Here is an 18,586-nt window from a genome sequence, read left to right as displayed (position 1 = left end):
AAAAGACCACAGTATACATATTTAATAGTGTTACCAAGCTACAATTACATTTTTAGGCCTTCATAGCTAAGTTTTCCAATATTTGCTATCTCGAAAAACTGAGGTTTTGTGCCACTTCCGCACAACGTTTTGGGGTTACCATCTTATCTGAATTTTTCTGTCTTGGACCTCCAAACACACGCTTCCAGAGAAGATTCTAGAACGACAAGCGATTATCAGAAGTTACTCAGCCGTTAGCGTTGCATAAAGTGAAATATTAGGAGAAAAAACAGCTGTGATGTACGCATTTTCTTCTCAATGAAAAATATCAAGCTATTTACTGAGCATTTGCCTGTGTTTTGAAATTTTCCAGGACACTTAAGTGTGTGTACTGAAGAGTCACTCTCGGCGGCTCTGCTGTTGCGAGGCTCGGTGACTTCGGGCAGGCGACGTTATATCTCTGTGCTTTGGTTCATCGGGTAAAAATGTGCAAGATCACAGTCCCTTTCTCTTAGGGTCTTATGGTGGGGATTAAATAAGATTGTGTGGAACACTGCCTGGAACTTGAGGGAGTGTTCAGTGAGTTATGATAATTGAGGCAATGGCTCATGAATGTAGATGGAGGTTTTCACTAGGCTTAATTCTATGGTTATCCCGTCAGCAGCACTGAAAATACTTGGGAATGCCTCTTTAAATTCATCAGAAAGGCAAACATGCCCAGTACAGGGTGAGGACCCTTGGTTTCCCTGTGTCAGAGAACTTGACTTTCCCTCCTCTTCATGATAAGGACTTGAGAGGCCAAACCATGGTATGAGCCACTTCCTTTCTAATGTCTGTATTTATGTTTTGTTTCATCTTTATTCAGTATTTTGACTTAACTAATAATATATGCAGGTGGCAAAAGAGTCAAGAAGTATAAAACCCACAATAAAATGAGTTTGCTAGAAAATCCAGGTTTTTGAAGCCATCATTCTAGAAATTGTCTCTGCATCTTGCTTTGTCCCTTTTGATCTGTTTCTATTTCTTTTTTTTTTTTTTTTTTTTACAATTTTTCTCTATTATGCCTTTTTCCTGACCGTGTCTTCCAAATCGTATCCCTCACCCAGTCTCTTATGAACTGGAGCTTCATACTCCCCAGGCCTTTGGCCTCTCGGATCGCGAACTTCCTTTGGTTTTCCCATCAAATGGCCTTGCTCTTTCTGTTCTTGGCCTGCCGATCAGCCCCTTAGTTACTCTGCTCCTTCTGGAGGACAGCTTCTGGAACCTTAACCCCCCCTTCCCCGCAGCTTCCACTATAGTATGAATCCTTTTCACTCATTGCCTTATCCTTTCATACTTCAAGATGACAGTACAGGAGAAAGTTAAACTCTAGTGGTTGGAAGTCACTACGAATTTCTATGATTTCCCCTCCGCTGTGCCCTTCTCTTCTTTATTTCAACTTCACGGAGCTTGTTGGAGCACACTTGCAGGCCTGGCAAGATCGTGAGTGCTGTATATATGTTATCTGATGGGATTCCTTCACTAATCCCTTACTTTCTTATGCCAACCACAAGGGCAACATTATCCTCATTTTACAGATGAGGAAGCAGGTTTAGAGAGATTAAGTCGTTTGTCCAAGGTCCCATAACTTACAAGTGGCTGAGCCAGAATCCGGAAGTGGCCCGCCAGCCAGGACTTTGGTCATGGTGCCGAGCAGTGTCCCCTGGCACGTCTGCACTCCGGCGTTCCTTCAGCTGGTTCTCGTTCCACCCTGGAACCTCTGTGATCCCATCCTCACCATCATCGGGTTGGCTTCCTTCCTCATTTCCTGACAACACTGGGCCTACTCCGATCTTCCTCTTGGTCCTGCTTCCTCCCTTTCACATCTTGACGTTCAATCTGTCCATGATCACTTGCAAGCCAGAAGGATCGAGGCCATCTCCCCTATTCCTGAGTGAATGCAGACTCAGAGAGAAGACGGGCACAGTGAGCTGAGGGTGCCATTAGGACGAATGGTGGGCCTTTGGGCTCCTGTGCAGCACCCTCACCACCCCAGGCCTCTTCTCAGGCTGCAGCCAAGCCCGGGCTCCCTGCCTGGACACACTTAGTGTGCCCTCACTGCCTTCTCTTTGGCCTCTAGATCCCACAGTTTTGTGGATGATCCCTCTTTCCATTGAGTCCTTCTTTTTGTTGACAGATGTTTTTGTTTTTTATCACCTGGAGATGCAGAGAACTTTCTCTGGGCCTTACTGCTCTTTCCCGATGTCTGTCTTCTCTCCTCCACCCCCACCCCTTCTCTCTTATAGTTCAAACTTCTATCAGAGTTAGTTGTTTCCATACACTACATTCTTTTTCACTCGTTCATGCCTTTCTACCTTGCAATTTGGCTTCCCCACCAGCTGCCCTGTATCCTGGTGGAAGCTGTTATTCCTAAAGGCATTCCTCTGCATTTCACTGCTGGATTCAGTCTCTGCAATCTGAAAGGTCTTCATGACTGTGGCCACTGGAAGCCTCTGCGGGTTTGTACTTGCTCCGGATTCCACAGATCATCCTTACCTAAGGCAGAAATTGTGAGATCTCTATCCCATTATGCTGGGAATAACCCATTAGTAATCCTTGCCCCTCTTTTAACCTTGACTTTACTAAAAATTCTGCTATTACCTGATTTCTGACTATTTTCCTTCGTGTACTAGAATCAATTTTTTTAAAAGATGTATTTATTCATGACACACACACACACACACACAGAACACAGACAGAGGGATAAGCAGGCTCCTTCAAAGGGAGCCTGATGCGGGACTCAATCCTGGATCCAGGGATCAGGCTCTGAGCCAAAGACAGATGCTCAACTGCTGAGCCACCCAGAGGTCCCTAGAATCAATGTTTTAGAAGCTGCCTAGAATCTCGTGTCCTGTAGTATTTGGAGCTTATCTTGTCACTGTCATTGTCCATCAGGGAGGAGAACCCACCCCTACATTGCAGCCTAATCATGAACGTTCTCCTAACTCTTGATAGATGGACACCTTTGACATGGGCCTCCACTCTCTCTACCTTTGGGATCTCTCATTATCACTTTGGATTCTCCAGCAGGACACTTAATTCTGAACAGTGCCAACTGTTCTTGAAACCACACTTTAAGTTCACTAAATCCAATGAACTTCCTCCCAGCACAGCAAGTAGGCCTGTCCTCTTAGTGGCATGGAGAAGTCAAAATGTAGATTCCATATTCTTCTGGAGCGCTCATGCCAGTGTGGGTAACTGGATCAACTTGGGGTTGTCATAGGAACTATATCATTTTCAGGTTCTCTGCATCATTAAATCCTCCTGCTTGTTCACACAGGCTGCCCCCATCTTCCCACTTTTATTGCCTGTTATAACAACTCAATAGGAGTTCACTTTTTCTTTTCACCAGTTCCTCTCATAATACCCTTCCCTTTGCTTTCAGCCATTTCTCCCTTGGGACTCCCATTTATTTCTATAACTTCATTTTGATACTCTATACGTACAACTCTCTGCTCTGGAACCTTATTATTTAGATATCCCAGGAAACATTTATGTTAATACATCCAGAAACAATCTGATATTTTCTGACTCCATAAAAAAAAAAAAATCCTAGCGTCTTTGCTGCTCCACCCCACTACTATTAGGAGAACTACCATTCTTCTAGTTATTAAGATAAAACTTGTGTGGTAATGATTGATTTCTTTTACTTTGTTGCTTCCACATCCAATCAGTTATCAAATCTAGCTACTTTTTTTTCATTGTCAAGTGCATCTTGGCTTTCTTCTTCTTCTTCTTCTTCTTCTTCTTCTTCTTCTTCTTCTTCTTCTAATTCTAGACATCACTATCCTGGTTATTTCTTTCTTGAATGCCACATTAGCTCACATGGCTTTTCCTGGCTCTGACTCTACCTTTCCTGTCACTGCCCTTTTGTAGGGCAGGGTTCTGATTAAATGAGATGCTATCTGCTAGAATTACTTTATAATATCTGTTTGCTATATGAATATTAGTTTATCTTATTATGTCACTGAGTTGCTCAAACATCATTAAATTTTCCCCAATGCCTACTTAATAAAGATGAAATGCCACCATCTGTTTTTTAGGATGCCTTATAACATTGTCCAAATTTATCTTTCCAGACATTTTCTACTAATCCTTATGGATTTTTTTTTCTATCCAGCTGAAAATCTTGCCATTTGTTGGATACATCCCCAGCACCTGCACTATGTTTGTGCCTTTCTACCTCTCCTCCACCACTGAATTGTCTCTTCCCCAGTGAGATGGAAGTTAGCTGAACAAATGATATCTGGCATTCTTTGGTAAAAGATGACTGTCATTAATTAAGTTTTTGGGTTCGGCACAGGTCTATCTATTGATTTTGCATTTTTCTTTTGGGTCATATTTGAACATTAAGTCATAATCCTCCTTTATCCACATGGTTATCTTCAGCAGATAGAAAATAATAGGTATTGACCATGTAGGGAAAAAAAGAGTTGAGGAAATTAGTTGATGATAAACTCAATATGAGCTGAGAGTATAATGCATCTATTAGAAAGCTAGCAAGATTAGGTTGCATAGATTTTAAAAACATCTATTTTGTGGGAAATTACAATCCCTTGATTCTCAGTATTGCTTGGTCTATTCTAAGATATTATGTCTGGTTTGCCCATTTGAGGAGGAGCATTGACAGATTGGAGCATGTGCAGAAAGGATGGCTAGGGTAGTGAAAATTATAGAAATTATCTTGTAAGTTAAATGAGAGGAAGACCCAGGGTAATTTAACATGCAGAAGAAAAGATAAAAAAAATGGCTATCATCTATCAGAAAGAAGAGGTGCTATGCATATTTCTCCAAAAATAGGGGTGGAATAAGTAGAGTAATTTGTGAGTCATTATCATAAAAAGAAATTTTTGACAAGACCTCTCCCATGGTGGACAGTAAGATTGAGTCTGATGGATCAAGAGCACTTTAGGATTTTCTGCAGGGGAGGGATGTCATACTAGCTGTCCAGAAATACCTCTTTAAACTTTAAGATTTTAAAAATTAGAGAAAACTAAGACCAAACCCTTAGGGAGTCATTGGGATAATTTCACCTGAAAAAAAACAGATACAAGGGACATGACTTTGCTAGGCCAAAGCTAGACAAAACAAGGTATGAACTAAGGTAGAGGTCCTAGCAATGGAAGACTCCATCCCACCCCAAGCCCCGCAAAATGTTGTGAATTACAAGAGAAATATCAACAGAATTCATATTTGGGCTATTTGTCAAAAATGATGCTTTGCTTAGAGGTTGACAGTGCCATGATGAGTCTGAAAGAACAGTTGGCCCAAAAAGACCTCTGGATGGGGATGAGTAGATTAGGGGATAGTGTTGGAGCAAACTGCAATTTACCTAGGAAGGTGGTAGAAGGGTGGTCACTGGCATGTGACTATGAGAGAAAGTCATGTTCAGGCTGACGACAGTAGGGGACTTGCCTGATTCCCAGAAGACCACTTCTGAACCCAACAGACACAGTCTCATGCCCATCGCAATGCCTTCAGATTCACCTGATGGACTTGATGTTTACTGTCCCTTCTCTCACCACATCTCAGTTACTTTTGTTTCCATCTGCATTCTATTTTCCTTGCACGGTTCACTGGCTAAACTTGTGGGTGCCAAGCTTTCTCAACGAGCTGTCTGTCTCTTGGCTCTCCATTTGTCTTCAGGTTGTCAACTGCAATTTTGATCACAGTTGAATTTTATTCCACACAGCTGCACTATGAGTTGCATGAATTGGTCTTCAGTGATTCTCTACTCCACTGCCCTCCCCCTGCCCCCATTTCTCAATCTAACGTCTTAGTTCCTGCATTCTCTCACCACCTGTCTTGGCTCCAGATCACACTCAAAGTTGTTTAATTCCAGACTAACATGTATGGCCTGGATGCAACTTTACTAGTATCAATGGAAAGAAAAAGATTACCTATAATCTTCTCATAAGTCATAGAAAAAGTATAAAAAGCATGAGCAAGTGTAATTTATCACCCTGAGCAAGTAGGCATGTAATTACTTGCAAGGCTGCTTTTAGTTTAAAGCATAGTTTTCTATTTCTATCCTTAAACGTTTTCCCTGTGTAGAAGTTTTGGAGAATTTGGCACATTTGCAAATGCCTGGTGCTGGTGTTACTTCTGCAAAATCATGTGCACATCATTCAATGGCATTGCAACTATCTCCAATTTAGCCAGAGGGGTCTGCTAGCACTTCTATTCCAGATCCTCTTGGCTAGTATCGGGGCATTGAAGTTTTAGTTGTCCAATAAACTACAACACAGGATGAAGTGTACTAACAGTGTTTACACAAATTAAACAGCCAAATAAGTTCTGCAAAATTAGTTGTTAATTCTCTTTGGTGTTATCACTATTGCTGGCATACATTGCATTCATCAAATTATATCCATTTATGTGTTTATTTAAGGGAAACACTAAATAAATTACATTTTTCGATTTAATTTGCCCTTGAATTTCAAAAGTCATCCTTCTTGTTCTGCATATACGGCATTTACCATTTTATTAGCCTAAAAATATTCTTTTTAAAAAGTTTGGGTATTTCTGGGATTGAACATTGGTAGCTATGAAGTGTGCCTTTTTTATCAAGGCATTTTGATTTCATGAAAACCTCCATTCCAAGTAGGGCAGGCTCTTAGTTGAGAGAATATCTCAGCTTAGCAATTCTGAGCATGACCCAACATGGTGACAGCTCCTGAGTATGATCCATCAGGTGTAGCAACCACCACTATCTGAATGCATCTCCTGAAAAAAAAAAAATAGAAGAAAGAACTGTATTGGTTCCTTTCTGGCCAGTGGTCTTCATTAATATTTGGATCAATGGACATTCTTATACACAAAATAGCCTAAGACTATTTCCAGTGTAGAGGACTACAAACAGGACAATTTCAGATAAAATTGGGTATGGCAAACAAATCAACCAACATATTTTGCATAGTGGTTAGATTTTAGTTACCTGAATTAATGGGAGTTAGTATTGTTCTGCTTCCTCCACTCCCTTTGGGTCTAGAGAATAACCTCATATCCAATAGTTATAAATAACGATGTGGCTTTGGTAGAAATGAGTTAAAGAGACCTCAAAAGCTATTGAGTTGAACTGGTCCATCTTTTTTACACCTGTTGAATGTATCTCTTTCCCCAAATTCATACTTAAGATGGATTGAATTAACCATTAGCCAAGTTTAGCACACTAACCCAAATAGACATGGTTTGTTCCTAATCTTGCTGTATGACTCACTCTCTTTCTAGATTCAGGAAACTTATCAAGTACCATAAAATCAGCTCCTGTTGGGCTCTTGGTACATTTGGCACAAAAGTGAATGAAAATGGTGAAAATGGCAACTAAGTTGTTAAACATGAAACATTCTTAAGTAAACAAATTTTTCCAACCACTTTATACGTGTACAATTGTGCTTAGGCCCTCTGGTTACATGGAGCACTACCTTATGATGCCTGTCATCATCTGTGACTTAGAGCACAGTGGATCTTCTACAGCAAAAGAATTACCCTCCATTGTGGATATCTTGGGAAGACGTATGACAGTGAAAATCTGGGTCATTTTTCTGTGGGCTTGAAGCTTACTTAAGGTCTTGCGCAGTTCTATCCTCCAACGACACAGTGCTGGCTTTGAATCAGACCTCAGGAGATGCCTGTTGGCTTTCAGACTTCTGGCAAACTACTGACATGTTTCTTCTACATTATGTGCGATATTGCTTAAATATGTCCTTTTTAGGCAAATGCACAATAATTGAAAACAACAATGACAAGGTTGGGACATCAGTGTCCTAACCAAGAGTCGGGGATGATCTTATATGTGCCTCCTCAAGACATATTCTTACTCAACACATGTGATTTACAGATAAAGTAGATAATTTAAAAAAAAAATGTGTGTGTGTGTGTGTGTGTGTGTGTGTGTTTTAAAAGATTTCATTTATTTAGTTGAGAGAAGGAGAGTGAGAAAGAGACAGGAGGAGCAGGGACAGAGGGAGAGGGAGAAGTAGACTCCCTGCCGAGTAGGGGGCCTGATGTGGGGCTCGATCCCGTAACCCCAAGATCATGAACTGAGCCGAAGGCAGATGCTGAACCAACTGAGCCACGCAGGCACTCCAATACATTTCTTTATTTAAAGATATTTTTTAAAAGTAATCTCTATACCCAACACGGGGCTCGAACTCCCAGCCGGGGCTCGAACTCCCAACCTCGAGATTGAGAGTCATACACTCTATTTTGACTGAGCTAGCCAGGTGCCCCTAAAGTAGATAAACTTTAAGTTTTTAAAGATTCAGACATTTATATGTTCTTTGTATTTTGTTTTCAGAGTTCTTCCATTCAAAATCCCGAATAATGCTGCCTTTGTTATATAATCATGCAATTGTAGTCTTTTCTTGAAAGCAGGCGAAGTTCATTTCTATTGTAGAAAAAGAGAAATGTAGAAATCTGGATTCTCTCTTTGCCTCTTATTATAGGATACAGGAGCCTAGTAAAATGCTAATAATATTTTAGTAGGAGAATATGGCACCTTTTACGGCTTTTAACTACATTTAGGTGACATCATGGCTCCACATGACAACATGAGTTAAGATGAAATACACTCATTAAAAAACAAATTCCATCATGTCATGGGTAACTTGTGATCTCTAGCTTTGGAGCGTTAAGCCTTGTAGATCATGCCAGGGCCTACGTGAAGTCTGTTATTAATAATAAGAATAAATTCCGCCCCACTCCTTAGGTTGCTCATTCACATCACTAGTCAACAACTCAACACACTCTTCAGAAACAGAAAAAGAGAAATCTAGTACATTCTAATGATTTGAATAATTGCTTGGAAACCTGATAATGCGTTAACATTCATTTGCTGAAAAGTGGGCCAATGATGGTTAAGCGATTTCATCGTAAAATGGGGGTGTGCCTATTTGTATGTGTCTGTGGCTGGTTAGCTTCTTGGTTAGAGCACTGTTCTAAGGAAGCTCGGATCAGGGACCTTTCCTCATGTGGCCCTGTCAACTTCTCTCTTTCAAGGGTCTCTTTCATCTTTGATCCCAGCCTGCCGTGGCACACGTGTTTACTACTGGCCGATAAGGACGTGAGATTGGAGTTCATGCGTTGCTTAAAGCAAATCTGTCACCATACTGGAGAAAACTACTCACAGCACGTAACCCGCGTGGGTGATTCCGTAGCCTCACCTCAAGGGCTGTCTCTCTGGGCTCGTGCAGATGGGCCCGTACAGATATAAAGACACAAACACTAGTGACACTTTCTAATCATGTCACTAAGGGACATTCATCTAGATGAAAGATCATTATGAAACAGTGAGTTGTGTGTATCAAAGATTAGTTTAAAGACAGCTGTAGATTTATTATTTTAAAATCTCTGGATATGGGGATTGGATTAGATAAACTTTAAAGTCCTTCCAGCTCTAAGCCCTTCCAGCTCCCTACAAGTCTCCGAGTGCATTGATTAACATACATAATGTAAAACAATGTAGTTTTGTAAAGCAAAAATTGGCAGGAAGAGAATATTCTCTTAAGAAAAACTACTTTCTGTGAGTCTTTCCCTTCAAGCTACCAAAAAAAGGTGATCAAGTAGAGCTCAAAAATAATTTCTGGGCTTAAACTTAAAATTCTTTTATCTGGAACAGATTATTTCATTCCACAATTAGAAATGAGATCCAAAATGCAAATATTACTGAGAGAGATAGCACATTGCCTCACATTCACACTATGGTGTTAACAACTGCTATAAGAGCCATTTTACAGAGTAAGTTTGAGAGGGGGAAGCGTACCTTATTCAAATATATGAAGATGATTTTACGATTTTACAAATCGTATCCTATTTTATTCCAGTCCTAATTCTGCCAACCCTTCTGGGTATGTAACAATTTTAAAGACAGTGCTTCAAAATTTGAAGAGGGGAAAATGTGGAAACAGCTTAAATGGGAATGTAACTCTGAGGCTTTCACCAGATACATTTCCATGGTTTTCTAGCTAGTTCTATTTTCTTGAGAAGGGGGGGGGGTGATTCTTGGAATTAAATGTACAATGAAACACCAAATATATACTGGTTCTTCAAAGCTTTGTAGCTTTATTTTTAATGCTGTCTCTGTTTATGTCGTGTCTCTCTTACATCTGAATTTGGTGACACATGCTGTTTGCTATCCTGTTGACCAGAAGGAAATCTGTTCTATCAGTATTTGCAGATCTATTTCATTTGGAGTTCGGTCTAGCCATGTAGAAATGTTATTTTGATAGTAATAAAACAAAAATTCAGGGAGAAAAATCAATTCGTAAATGAACTGAATTTCAAGGTTCCAGAATTTCTGTTTCCCACTGTCCCTTACATGAAACAAGGGAATCAGAGCTACACATGTAGTAAAGTGATGCAAGTTGATATATAAGTTATTTTCTTCTTCTTCTTCTTCTTCTTCTTCTTCTTCTTCTTCTTCTTCTTCTTCAGAGGGAGTAGTAGGGGGAGGAGGAGGGGAGGGCAGAGAGAATTTTAAGCAGGCTCCACGCTCAACTCTGAGATAATGACCTGAATCGAAATTAAGAGTCGGATGCTTCGCTGACTGAGCCACCAGGGGCCACGGAAATCCCCTCTTCTTGATGTAAGAGTCGGAAAAGGTTACAAAGGAACCCCATTACATTCTGTCCCAGAGGCATTCTTCCACTGGTCTGGTTGCTCAGTCCTGGTGGGACAAGTGCAGACGCAGGCCTCACCTGGGCCAGCTGGTCAGACATGTGAGCCTCCTAAGTCACTGGAATAGGAATTGCCTGAGGTTTTGCAAAACACATTGGCTAGGTCTTAATTGAAAAGGACTGGTTACCTGTCCATCCCACCCAAGAGATCTCAGGTCACTTGAATAGTAATGACAACAAGAGCGCTCCTGCCTGGCTCTACTGCACTTCCTGTTACTGTTTTATGGGGACAAGTTGAGTTCTTTTCATCTGTGAAGCTGATACCAGCAAAAGCTAATGTGTCTAATGCACTGCCCTATACTACTACCCTTGTCCGGTGCCAGTGTTTCTGGTCTTTATCCCACCCCTCGACCTTGAATCTAGATGCCTGCCAGACCCTCTTCTGGCAAGAGCAGCTGTCACTTTAGGCCCATTTCAAGACCTTGTATGTTTGATGAACTCCTTCAGTGAGATCATTTTGTTTATCTTTTGAATGTTAGGTGACCAGACCTTTGAAAAATTGGTATTCTTTTTCTCTATAACTAGAAATTGGAAACTTTACTTATGTGGGTATGGCATAGTGGAAGACCAAGCTTTATTCTTCTTAACTTCCCATATAATCAAAAGAATCTAATGAATTCAAGTTGCCTGTAACATTTTGTGTGTTTCTGAGTTGAAACCGAATTCCCAAACAACCATGTGAACAATAATGAAATTCAGGCAAAGAAGCTCTATTTTCCTGTTGTTAGGAAGGGGACTCTTATGGTGAACTCTTGAGTTCTATTCCCTGTGATTTAAGACAACATAAAATTTAGTAGTTATCATCTGTATTTTGGCTTTAAAATTATTACAAAGAGCCTGAAGAAATGTAATGGCTGAATGGAGTTTGATCAGAAATACAACTTACAGGATTATGTGATGCATGCATTCTCCCGTGTTAGGAACCATGCAACACACTCTACAGATTACAGTTTAATTGTGGAGATGATACAATAAAAGAGTCTCTCAAACTTTCATATGAGAATTTAGGTACAGTAAGCAGAATGTAATTATTCCAGTTGGAATTTGGCCAGAAGCTGGGGATTAAAAACCCTTAGTGTTATGAAAAGTTCCATGGGATGTTTAATGACTAGAAATAGTCAGAAGCTTAGATTTATGACATCCAAAAATAGTACCCCTAGCAGGATTAGTCCACCCAGGTCATGCTGGGGCACAGTTTGGGCAATAGTCAAAAAAACCCATTTATTGAATCATAAACATAATTTCTAGCAGCTCTGGGTTGGAGATTTGTATTCAAACACTACTTACCAACTTTTAGCAGCTTCCTTAGATGTAGCATCCCACTGACACTCTGTAAATGCACAATAATAAAGAAAATGTTAGGTAGGCCTGAATGATAATGATGATAATTTAGGAGGCCAAGGAGCAAAGCTGACTTTACAAGTAGGTGACAGAGAGGGCTCCAGATCTTCCGTGATTTCAAAGCTATGGAAACACAAAAAACATCACCTGTGTTCCATTGCTAGTGACTGTAATCTCACAAATGCAATTTTGTTCTTTTTGGTTAATGCTCAACCCCTATTGCAAAACAAACATACCTGAAAAAGTTAATACATAACACTTAGTTGCCATTGAAACCATAGAGTAACATGAGATTTTCATGCTCTATTCTAAGGAATTTTCACAGAACTGAAGAGTAAAGGATCTTTAAGAATGAGGACATTGGGTGAGGCAACCACCAAGGAAAGAATAGTTTGCAGAAAGAAAAGTATAGGCCCAACAAAGACACATTTCTCTAGTCTCATTGTTATGGGCTAAATTGTGTCCCCCCCAGCCCCCCACCCCAAATTCATATGTCGAAGCTCTAATTCCTATTACTACAAAATGTAACTGTTTTAGAGATAGGGCCTTTAAAGAGTTAATTATGTCAAAATGGGATTTTTAGGGTGGGCCCTGATCCAATCTGGCAGGCCTTCTTATAAGAAGAATAAATTTGGAAACAGAGAAACAGCAAGGATGTATGTGCACAGAGAAAAGACCATGTGAGGACACAGGGAGAAGGTGGCCGTCTGCACTCCACGGAGTGAGGCCTCAGAAGAAATTAACCCTGCCATCACCCTGACCTTGGACTTCTAGCTCCCCAAACTGTGAGGAAATAAGTTTCTGCTGTTTAAGTCAACCAGTCTAGTATTTTGCTATGGGAGCCTCAGCAAACTAAAACACCATTTTTCAGAGGAAAGGAATCAGGACTGCTAGTTAAATCTCTCAGCTTCTTTGAGGTTGAGGCTTTCATTGAAAGTGGTTCTAATGTTTCTTGGATCTTTCTAGCCTCAGGGAAAGTTCCTGTGGATCAAGCCCATCACCTCAGGTTGATCTTGTAAGGCATAGTTTAAATTCAAAAGGTTATGGGTTATCTGGGTATTCATGAGCTGCTGGAATGAAGAGAGGTGATGAGCAAAAGTCAAGCTAAAGGAGGCTAAGCATGCAGCTTACCAGGCTTATGATCAACCTGCAGTAGGATGGCTCCTGGTTTGTCCACAGCCATGGTTTGTTGGCCAATCCTGTCCTTTCACTACTAAAAACCATGGGCAATTTGCCATGATAGTCCTCTTTTGGGCACTTCTGATGTATAAATGAATTTTGGTGAGAGGATTTCAAAACAGGCTTTGGGGCTATGATAACTTTGGTGTCACCAAGCTATGAAGGATCTCCTGCATTAATATTATTTAATGTAAATGTAAAGTAACTGTAGTAACAGAAAGTCAGACTCTTCATGTATAAAACTGGGATAAATTTTAATAATAAGACTATAGGCTTTGAAAAATGCAACTATTGATATTTTACTAGTGGAACCCAGGAGTCTTGAGGGCAAGGATAATTGATTGATACTTTGCCAAATCACTGTGAGAAACTTCCAATTATGTGGAAGTGTAAATGTTCACTATTATGAAGGATCTTCCAAGATAGGCTAAATATTTACCCAGTTTTCTTCTTTTTAAATCACAAATAAGACTTCTATTATTGGTTTGAGTTTTTCTAGTAAGAGAAAGGCTGCGAATAACCTGGAGGAGACTAAAAGAAAGAGACTATTCTCTTTCTATTCCCACTCAAAATGTATCTTGCATCTCATATAGTCAGGAAATCTTTCATTTTTGGTTTTGAAATTTATTCCACAATTATTTTATTCTTCCAAGATACTGCTAATGAAATTTAATATCTGTTGCATCAAAAATACCAGAGGTATGATGTTGAATATGAATATGAAACACGTAATTTTAGCAGCAAATTAAGTCGTAGTTAAGTAGAATGTAAGCAAATTATTTAGAGAAAATCTGCAGGAGGTTAAAAATGTGCAGACATTTAAATGTTTAAGGACTCCTAATTGTCACATGGCTGCAATTGTCACTTGCAGCAGATGCACAAATAAATGATGGTATTGTGGGACAATTGTCATAGAAAGAGACTCATGTAAAGCCTTTTCTTTTAGTAATTTGTTCTTTGTTCCCTCTTTATTCTCGTCCTTGTATATTTTCTCATGAGGATAGTTTCAAAGGGAATGTTACTCCTGAGAAGAAAGTTTCTGAGTAAAACCATTCTCTTAATAATGGTTCAGGCAGGAAAACAGAAACCACTCTAGGTATTTCAGATGGAGGTGATTTAATACAGGGAATTGGTTACGTAAATGATGGAAATGTTGGCAAGGTGGTAGTGAAGTGATCCTGAAATTAAAAACCATAGGAAGCCACTACCACCCCAAGGATTAGAAGGACAAGGGGGTGGTATTTCTTTTTCACAGTTCAAAGATGAGGACCAACCTTGGGAAACTAGAATCTAGATACCCAGGTGAGGACTGTCTTACTGGACCTGAGACCCCTGAGAGAGGAGCTTCTCTCTTAGAGCCACAATCACAGAGAAGATAGAATCATTGTCATGGGTGAAAATAAGAGCAGAAAAACAAACAAACAAACAAAAAAACTGTGACTTTGCCATCTTTTACTTCCCGTAGGATTTTGCCAGTGCCTCCCCTTGGCCAAACCTACCAAAATCTAGTTGCAGGAACCTGGGCCATATAGTTCCCAGAGATACAAAGCAGAGCAGGGAAAGAGTAGGTAATGGATCAAGAACACACTAGCAGATGACCTGCATACAAAAAGAAAATTACTTTTGTTAGTTTGTGTTTCTCTTTAATTCATTTAATCTGGTTCACTCAGCCATGGTACAATGAAAATCACTTTGAGACCTTATGACAAATTGTAGACCACTCTTTTCTCTCTTTCTTTCTTTCTTTCTTTCTTTCTTTCTTTCTTTCTTTCTTTCTTTCTTTCTTTCTTTGAGTTATTTCATGATATAAGTAAAGGCCCCTGGGGCCACAGAATTAAAAATTCACTGAACAGTAATGCGAGATGAAGGAAGCACAGGCTGAGGAAAACCCAAATGGTACCTGTTACTGACATTTGAGTTTCAGACCCAGACTCTGAATATTCTTCAGAATATCAGCTTCCAACTTGCAACATGACATTTCAACTTTAGCAATTTTGTACTAATGAACTCCTTTATTTCTGCCTGTCTCATTAGGACACTCCATGCTTTCCAGAAACGCAAGTGAAGTTTAATAGAGATAAAGCCATTCCTCTGGCGCTGCTATGATCAAGAAGCTACAATCAATCTTGCTTTCTTCAAGCATGTCATAAAAAGAGCCTTTCCTTCTGATTAGCATTCTTGAACACAGTACAAGCTGATGACTTGCTTGAAGTCATTCACTGTAGGGATACAGCACCTACTGCACGTGATAAAACAACATAAGGCATATGAACTGCTCATTACAATCTAATTAGTTTGGGCTTTTCATTTCATTTTATGTCCTGAATTGAACCTGATTCAATATGATTCTGAGCTGGAGTTCATCATGTCTTCTCACTGGCAATGCAAGTTCATGGTGTTTGCTTGCTAGATTCCACAGTTATAGAGATGGTTCCTCTTTTTCTTTTTAGGAACTCATTAGAAAGAAGGTCATTAATATGAAATGGCTGAAGTCTTTGCTGTTGTATTTTCCTCTGAGAGAGACTTTGACTTGACCTAACACAAATCACAGTTGCAAAGTATTTCAAGAAGGTTTGGCCATTTATAATAAACTGACTTACTGATGCAGGAGCTCACTTCCTTGTAATGCCCTAGGAGCAATAGTCTTAGCCCTTGGATTGCATTCCAGAGAATGACTAAACAAAAAAGGAAAACCTGGGTTAGTTGCACTATCAAACTCTACTATATTGGAAACTTTTTGAAAGCAAGATGTCTCTATTTTGGAGTGGTTTCTGATAACATCTTTCCATGTCTCAAACTAGGACTTAGACTTTGTATGTAGACTAAGCACATTTTAATTTATCTGATCTCAATACTTTAAGTGTTGTAAGAAAAGAATGACTGGCATTATTTTGGAAGATATACACACTCTCTTCCCAGTGTCTGTTTTTGGAACAATGAAGATCCAGACATCTGGTTTTTTTTTTTTTTTATGTCTTCATATGGAAGTTGTTGATATCTATTGGTTATTCATTTTTTTAAAAAATTGAGAAATCTTTTAATATGGGTAATGTTAATATGAACTACTCGTAAGTATGTTTTGCTTGCTGCTCATATGAGCTCTGAAAATTTTGTTGTATCATCTGGAAAGCAAAGATTGTGTCTTATATTCACCTTATAAAACACCTTAGTTTTTTGCCAAAACATTCTCCTGTGATTCCATGCCATGTGACTGAGTGCAGAATGAAGTCATTTGGAACTTGATTAACAAAATTATTCTGGATGAAGTGGATTTCCTCCACACTACTAAGTTCAACTTATAAATAATAGTAGAAAGAAATAATCATACATACTCTTTGTTTTGTTGAGAGAATAATTTAACAATTTTACTTATTTATTTGAGAAAGTGAGAGAGAGCATGAGCAGGGGGAGGAGCAAAGGAAGAGGGAGAAGCAGACTCCCTGCTGTGCAGGGAGCCCAACGTGGGGCTCCATCCCAGGACCCAGAGATCATGACTTGAGCCAAAGGCAGACACTTAACCAACTGAGATACCCAGGCTTTCTGAGAAAATATACATATTTTTTTCTTTTTTTAAATATATTTTTGTAATTGAAGATCGATTTGCCAACATATAGTATGACACCCAGTGCTCATCCCATCAAGTGCCCTCCTCAGTGTCTGTCACCCAGTCACCCAAACCCTCTGCCTGCTTCTCCTTCCACTACCCCTTGTTCAATTCCCTCAGAAAATATATTTAGATGGCACATGTAAAAGCCTAGAATTATACTTTCACAAAGTATATATTTCCCATGTTGTTTCCCTTCCCACTTCTCTGCTTTGGAGAAATTTGATTTAATCAGATTCCCACCCTAAAGAACATCATGACACTCCATGTTGTCTCTCTAATTCAGGATCAACCATGCCCTGTCCAAAAATGTTTCTTTCATGATAGAGAGATTGATTTGATTCAATTCAATTTTTTATGAATTGCCAGTGAACGGAGCTTTTACTGGTGATTGGGTATTTTTGAGTGTCTTGCATAAACTACTTTTTACCGTTCTAAAGCCCATAGCAATGGTAACATTTTTAGCATATTTGATCCATTTTGTAAAGAAACTAAACTAGGTGAATATCTGCTCTGTTTATTTAGATTTTATATCCTAACTGGTGGCTTTTTATTTCTGCAATAATTTGTTGAAAGCTTGTGGTTAGATGGTATGTAACCTTTAATTCAGCTATTGTTAGCACTTTTGTATGCCAGAGAGAGGTTCTGAAATTTTCAGTAGGCCATGGACTCTTAATAGGGAATCTTAATTGTTCCCTTAGTACTTGAGAGCCATCATGACATCTGAGTTATATACATTTCTTATGTATAACCTTCAGCTCAACATTGAAGTAAGGCATAAGGCATTTGTCCCACACTTTGTGCAAGAAGAAGAAGTGAGATTTTTTTTTTTTTACTTACATTGTCAAAGATTCTTAAGGGATTGGTCTTGGTTAATTAGCAATTAGTAAAATGAGTATCAAGCTCCTGATAAAATATTGTTAGGGAAATTGGGAAACAGAAGGTTACCCAAGCCACTAACTCAATCTTTGGGGAACTGAAGGAGGTAGGAAGAGAGGGAATCAAGGAGCCAGGGGTGCCCAGAGCGGTATATGCTACTGTAGCTGCCTGTGTCCTCTAGCATATTATCCCAGCCGTTCTCTTTATGCCCTGAAGCACGGTTCTGAGGCCCATGAGACTGGAATGAACTCAGAAATTACGACTTGATTAAAGACTACTGAGATGTTCATATTGGAAATAGAAAATGATATTATGAAAATTGATGTGCTCTTCTTTGTTTATAAAGACAGCATGATTAACTCACCATCATTTGCATTTGAGTTGATGGTAGGTTTGGGCTGAACTATCTACACTCTGGGGGAAGGGCATGAGTTTGCCCGACAGTTGTGTGTAAGGGGTTCTGTCCATGCAGTGAACTAGAGCTGAGCCACCTGGCCAACATGGAGTCAGAGCTGGTGACCTTGACAACCCGAGCGGGGATGAGCGTGACCAACTCCATGTATTAATTAACACGGGTCTTCATTCATGTATTAGGGGATATTCGCATAACGGTTCTCAAACTTAGATCCATTCAACTAAAAACAAAGTGAAATAAAATCTTTAGAGGGCATTGGCCAGTTCCAGTAAAAGCACGGTGGCTTGAGGACACAGAGAAGATTTTATCTCTAACTATATGATGTTTTTACTTATAGACTCTGTTGAATAGAAGGTCTTTTCTTCAATCCTATTGCTCACACTCTCCTTCACAAGACTGAATTTTGGGAGACATTGAGAAATGAGGTGAATTAGAAAGTATCTTATGGTTTAACAGCTGACAAATGGGGTATGC

General features: G+C 39.5%; 1 long non-coding RNA gene across 1 annotated transcript in view; it reads left to right on the top strand.

Annotated features, from left to right (window-relative positions):
• Positions 1-18,586, top strand: part of LOC144291801 (uncharacterized) — a 129,955-nt gene that overhangs the window by 47,220 nt on the left and 64,149 nt on the right. The gene's annotated exons all lie outside the window — the stretch shown is intronic.

The sequence above is a fragment of the Canis aureus genome, chromosome 20, assembly GCF_053574225.1.
Source record: "Canis aureus isolate CA01 chromosome 20, VMU_Caureus_v.1.0, whole genome shotgun sequence".
NCBI lineage: Eukaryota > Metazoa > Chordata > Mammalia > Carnivora > Canidae > Canis > Canis aureus.
Note: the sequence above shows the minus strand (reverse complement) of the source record. Positions and strands in the feature narration are given on the sequence as shown.